Source organism: Onychomys torridus, chromosome 16 (genome assembly GCF_903995425.1).
Source record: "Onychomys torridus chromosome 16, mOncTor1.1, whole genome shotgun sequence".
In the NCBI taxonomy this organism is placed as follows: Eukaryota; Metazoa; Chordata; class Mammalia; order Rodentia; family Cricetidae; genus Onychomys; species Onychomys torridus.
Window position 1 is genome coordinate 11,874,603 of NC_050458.1, and position 6,324 is coordinate 11,880,926.

The following is a 6,324-nucleotide window of genomic DNA, read 5'->3' on the forward strand; positions in this document are numbered from 1 at the left end:
ATACACATGGAGACTTATTTATATATGCCTGGCCTTAGCTTGGCTTGTTTGTGTCCAGCTTTTATTAACTTAAACTATCCTATCTACCTTTTGCCTCTGGGCCTTTATCTTTCTTGATTCTATATACCTTTATTTCTTACTCCATGGCTTGCTGTGTAGCTTGGTGGCTGGCCCCTGATGTCCTCCTCCTTTTTCTCTTGATCCTTGATCTTCTCTTCCCAGATCTCTCCTCCTATTTATTCTCTCTGCCTGCCAACCCCACCTAACCTTTCTCCTGCCTTGCTATTGGCCATTCAGTTTTTAATTACATCAATCAGGTAATTTAGACAGGCAAGAGAGTGGCAATAGCACTCCCCAGCTGATATTCCTTGAATATTACATTGTTCCTGCAAAGGAGAGGCCAAGTGGTAGCCACTCCATCTTAGTTCTTTATTAAACTTCCTTCAGTTAGTTACTCATGTTCTTCTGTTGGGGATGGTGGTGGCTCTGATTAATTTAGGCAATAACATACTTTCAGAAAACTTAATGTCATGACATTTTTATTCTATAAAAAACATAATAAATATGTAAAAATAATTGTGAAATCATCTTTATAAAAATAGTTTATTTGGGAGTTGCAAGTCCCTGAAGCTGCTTCCAAGATGATGCCCACACCAGTTATCCTGCTGAAAGAAGGGACTGATAGCTCCCAAGGCATCCCTCAGCTTGTGAGTAACATCAGTGCCTGCCAGGTGGTTGCTGAGGCTGTAAGAACTACATTGGGTCTCCGTGGCATGGACAAGCTTATTATGGATGGTCGAGGCCAGGCAACAATTTCTAATGATGGGGCCACAATTCTGAAACTCCTTGATGTCGATCATGCTGCAGCAAAGCCCTTAGTGGACATTGCCAAATCCCAAGACGCTGAGGTTGGTGATGGTACCACCTCAATGACCCTGCTGGCTGCTGAGTTTCTGAAGCAGTGAACCCTATGTGGAGGAAGGTTTGCACCCTCATATCACCATCTGAGCTTTCCGCATAGCCACTCAGCTGGCTGTTGATAAGATCAAAGAGATTGCTGTGACTGTGAAGAAGCAAGATAAAGTAGAACAGAGGAAGATGCTGGAGAAGTGTGCAATGACAGCCCTGAGCTCCAAGCTGATCTCTCAGTAGAAGGCCTTCTTCACCAAGATGATGGTTGATGCTGTAATGATGCTTGATGAGTTGCTACAGCTTAAAATGATTGGCATCAAGAAAGTGCAGGGTGGAGCCCTACAGGAGCCTCAGCTGGTGGCTGATGTTGCATTCAAGAAGACTTTCTCTTATGCTGGGTTCGAAATGCAGCCCAAGAATTATAAGAACCCCAAGATCGCCCTCTTAAATGTTGAGCTTGAGCTGAAAGCAGAGAAAGATAATGCTGAAATCAGAGTCCACACGGTGGAGGATTACCAGGCAATTGTTGATGCTGAGTGGAACATTCTCTACGACAAGTTAGAGAACATCCATCAGTCTGGAGCCAAAGTCATCTTGTCCAAACTCCCCATTGGTGATGTGGCCACCCAGTACTTTGCTGATAGGGACATGTTCTGTGCTGGCTGCATGCCAGAGGAGGATCTGAAAAGGACAATGATGGCCTGTGGAGGCTCAATCCAGACCAGTGTGAATTCTCTGAATCCAGATGTGTTGGGCCACTGCCAGGTGTTTGAAGAGACCCAAGTTGGAGGCGAGGGGTACAATTTCTTCACTGGCTGCCCTAAGGCCAAGACATGTACCATCATCCTCTGTGGTGGGGCTGAGCAGTTTATGGAGGAGACAGAGTGGTCCCTGCATGATGCTATCATGATTGTGAGGAGGGCCATCAAGAATGACTCTGTGGTGGCTGGTGGTGGGGCTATTGAGATGGAGCTCTCCAAATACCTGCGGGATTACTCAAGGACCATTCCAGGGAAACAGCAGCTGTTGATCGGGGCATTTGCCAAGACCCTGGAAATCATTCCATGACAGCTATGTGACAGACAATGCTGGCTTTGATGCCACAAACATCCTTAACAAGCTGCGGGCTCGGCATGCACAGGAGGTATGTGGTATGGGGTGGACATCAACAATGAGGACATTGCCGACAACTTCCAGGCTTTCGTGTGGCAGCCGGCCGGCCATGGTGTGCATCAATGCCCTGACAGCAGCGTCTGAGGCTGCATGCCTTATTGTATCCGTGGATGAGACTATCAAGAACCCTGGCTCCACTGTGGATGCTCCCCCAGCAGCTGGTCAGGGTTGAGGCCAAAGCCGCCTCCATTGAGAGGCATACTTCCCTGATGAGGTGAATTGTTGGTGAGGAAGTGGTTGATTAGTCTGCTGTGTTCTCACTGGAGGTTATTTAAATAAAACTTAAGATTTTTGGTCACAGTTTTTCTCAAAAAAAAAAAAAAAAGTTTATTTGATAGAACAAATCTAGAATGTTGGGCCTGAGATATGACATAAGATACATAAATGGTGGAAACCCCCTAACTACTGTCCAAAGGCTCATTGGTGATTATGCTAAGAAGAAACTAGTGCAGCCGTTTAAAAAGGTATTTGCTTACAGTGGTACTGCAATTGAGCATCGAGGATATGAAGAAGTCAGTCAGCTACAGGGTAACTAGCACAAGAATGTATGTCAGCTCCTGTTGGACCAAGGACGTTCAACTGAAGGTTCATGGGTTTAAGGTGCTGGTGACTCTTTAAACTTAAGTGAGGATTTCCTGTCAATGGGTAGAATTTTCCTTTTGTCCCTTGTCACAAGTTTAAAAGATACAGAACTTGTAATAATGTACCTATTTGGGTCTCACTTTAAACTTGGACTACTGTAACTCCTTTATGCAACAACAAATGGAAAAGAGACAAAACAAAGCCAAACAGAAGATAATAATATGCAGGTAAATTGCTGGCTCAAAGGCCCCTGGGTAGGAATGTGGGAGAACAAATACTATAGAAATGGCTCTGGTGGTTGGACACAACAGGATGGAAGGAAAGCTGAGAGGGACCAGCATCCTGATGCCCAGCCTAGCACTGGGGTGCCGTCCTCGGAGAGATCAGGTTGGAGGTGAATGTGTGCACAGATGACTTTGTTACATACGCTTGCTTTTCCTGTCTCACCTACCTGGAGACTCCAGGAAGACAACAGATCAATAACTATTTCTTCCCTTCTAGAAAATATAGATGCATTTGTGAGTTACATTCTGAAAAGAAATTCCATTGTGAAATTTGAAGATCGAGGTCAATACTTGTCCATTCCCCTTTCTGTTTTTTAAAACATACCTGGACTTCTCTGCTTTAGCTTGCCACTTCTTGTCTCTGGGCTTGTCATCCATATGTCTAAACCTGGGTCTGTTTAATACCATTACAAAATTCTCTTCCAGAAAGCCAGCCATGTGCATAGTATAAGGGCTAAAGTTAACCTGTATGCCTCACTTGCCCAAGGACAGATAATTTCCTGGAATGCTGGGGACTTTCGTTCATGTAAAATAACAATCCACATGTTTTCACTTCAGTAAACAAGGCTGGTTGCCCCAACTGTCCAGGATGTGCTTGATCATACATAGGCAGGAGGTATGTAGGCAGCAAGAATATCAGAATACATGCTTGCTACTGATTGGACAAAGGCGGAAAATACTATAGCTTTGTGGGTTTTTCCTTTAGGAGCACCATTCTCTGGGAATTCTGGGTATGGATCTGGCCAGTGTCCATCTTCCTAGCCAATATTTAATCAAGCTTGTTTCAGTTGGACAATTGTGGGTTTGGTCCTTCTCTTCACCATTGTCAGGTTTAACAGTAGCTCAACACATAGAGCATTCCTTGTGTTTCTCTTCCCTTTAAACATAGAGAAGCATTGCCTCCAATTTTAAAGCTCAAGCCTGTCACTGCAGGTAGGTGTACAACTCTTGTAACCCTCCTTATCTCACAGCCACCTTTGTTCCTCATTCTTTAGCTGCTTCTGCAAGGCACTGTGATGTTAACAGTAAACAGGAGTTGGCAATACAGCACCCTGCAACAGTGCACCTGCAACAACACTGTACCCTTCAACACTGCACCCTGCAACAGTGCACCTGCAACAACACTGTACCCTTCAACACTGTACCCTTCAACACTGCACTCTGCAGCATCTCACCCTACAACACTGCACCTGCAATGATGTACCTGCAACCCTGCACCTGCAACACTGTACCTGCAACCCTGCATCTGCAACATTGCACCCTGCAACACTGCACCCTGCTCCATATTGCTGACTTTTCAGCGGAACCACCCACAGTACTGATGACCACTGAGGCCTGTCTCTGTGGGGAAAGGTTTTGAAGTTGCATAGGCATTGTGGTGAATTCCTGTGATCCCAGAGCTCATGGGGCTAGAGACAGGAAGAGTGAAGTTCAAAGCCAGCCTGTTCAGTACAGAAAGGTCTGCCTGAAGACCTCTGAGCCAGCAAACCTCCACTTGTGCATTACTGCCCTTCAGTGTCCTGTCAATTGTCTATTAAGTCGAGTATAACCTCCTCTGAAAAGTTTTCCAATTTTGTCAATTTTAAAATTAGTTCTCTTAAAAGAGACTTTAAAAAGTTAGTGTAAGTGATCATGTAAATATGTGTGAGTTTCTCTACACATCACTTTAAAAACTCAGGGTGTGCTTTTTGATTATCGAGTTAAAGTGCTCAGAGACTACAATTCTATTTGTTTCTTTATTCAGCTGTCTTGTTTGGGGAATACCTCCGACAAGCAGTTGTAAATACTGTTCAGCATTTAGAAAAGACATTGCTTGACTCACTCGAGTCTCAGAAATACAACTTTTCTGAGAGACAGTTTTCACAGTGAATGCTGCTGGGGAAGTGAAATCTCTCAGTCCTCCAAATTCATCCTCATTTTCAAGGTTTGGCTTCCTGTTGACAGTGACAAAGGCGGGACATTCACAGACAGAACAGTGCAGGATTTGTTGCAAAGATAAACAATGGAGAACGCCAACTGGACTTCATGGGTAATAAAAACCACAAATAAATAAAATTACGAGATGATTCAGTTAGATGTGTTGGGAAGGGAGGGACCCAGGAGTATAGGAGAAGGAAGGGGGTTGATATGATAAAATACGTTTGTATATGTCTGAAATGGTCAAATAATGATAATGAAAAAAGTGTTAAGAGATAGACCAGTCTGATTATGCAGTAATGCTTGGAACCACTAGATGGCAGGCGTGAACAACAAAAATAAGCTGGCCTCCAGCAGCAGGAAAGAAAAAAACAACTAAAAACTCCCAGTTTTTATTTCTCTCACTTCCTCCCCCGCCCCCTAATGTTCCCCTCTGTCCGTTTATTTACAGACGTAATTTTGAGAAGCCCTGCCTGCTTCTGCAGAATTAGGTATGAAAATCGGCCACGGGAAGTTACTGAAAATGCACAAAGTATTTTCTCAAATTCAGGAGTTTTTTTCGTAACTGCTTTGTGCTGGAGGTGAAGATCAAGCTTCAGAAGATAGCAAGGCTCAGAAAGACTTAGGCTTTCAGTCCCGGGCTCTCACATGCTGGCAGGTTGAGGCCAGCTGGGGCTGAGTGGCGGGGAGAGGGTGTGGGGGGGCAGACAGAACATGCCAGAAACCTTAGGGCTCTGTCTACATTGATACGTCATATTCGACCTCTCTGATATTATCAAAGCACTGGTTCAAGAAGGATCAAAGTGCTGAACGGAAGTTTTTCTGTGAAAGAAAGCAAAACAAAAGAAAACCCACCCACCCCAACATCCAGACTAACAAAGCAAGTGCGAAAGCAAAGCCCAGCCGGATGCAGGTGCAGAGGTGGAGACAGCTGCATGCTTGCTAATCTATGCACAGGAGAGGCAAGGGCTTGACTGGCAGGGCACTCCAGGCCTCTGCTGGAGAGCATGATCCAGGCTCCCGACTCTCCCTGGAGTCATCATTCTCCTCAGTAAATCCTCCTTATCTGTTACTGATTTACTCATTCTATTTCCAAAGTCTTCTCCCTTTGAAGACGGGCTCTGGATTCTGAAGTGTAGAATTTGAATTTTGGCCCCTGATCCACCAGGCACACAAAAGCACAGAAATTAAGACACTGTGAGGAGGCCTGAATCCTTACTATTTGTAATTAAAAACACCACACACACACACACACACACACACACACACACTTTCAAAATATATTGTATGTTTATATTTATAACAAAGGGGGTTACAAACACTCTATCGAAATATATCATATGTATATCTCAAAGGCAGTTTGAACAGGAGTACTCTACATTAGTGAACAAATAACAAATCTGTTCCCAGAAGACATGGTCTATTAAGTGAAAAATCTCCACTGTCTGGCACATGT

At 44.3% G+C, this 6,324-nt stretch overlaps 1 pseudogene; it reads left to right on the forward strand.

Moving 5' to 3' along the window:
- The first annotated feature begins 638 nt into the window (after positions 1 to 638).
- Positions 639 to 2,278, forward strand: LOC118597237 (annotated as a pseudogene).
- Positions 2,279 to 6,324: the final 4,046 nt, after the last annotated feature.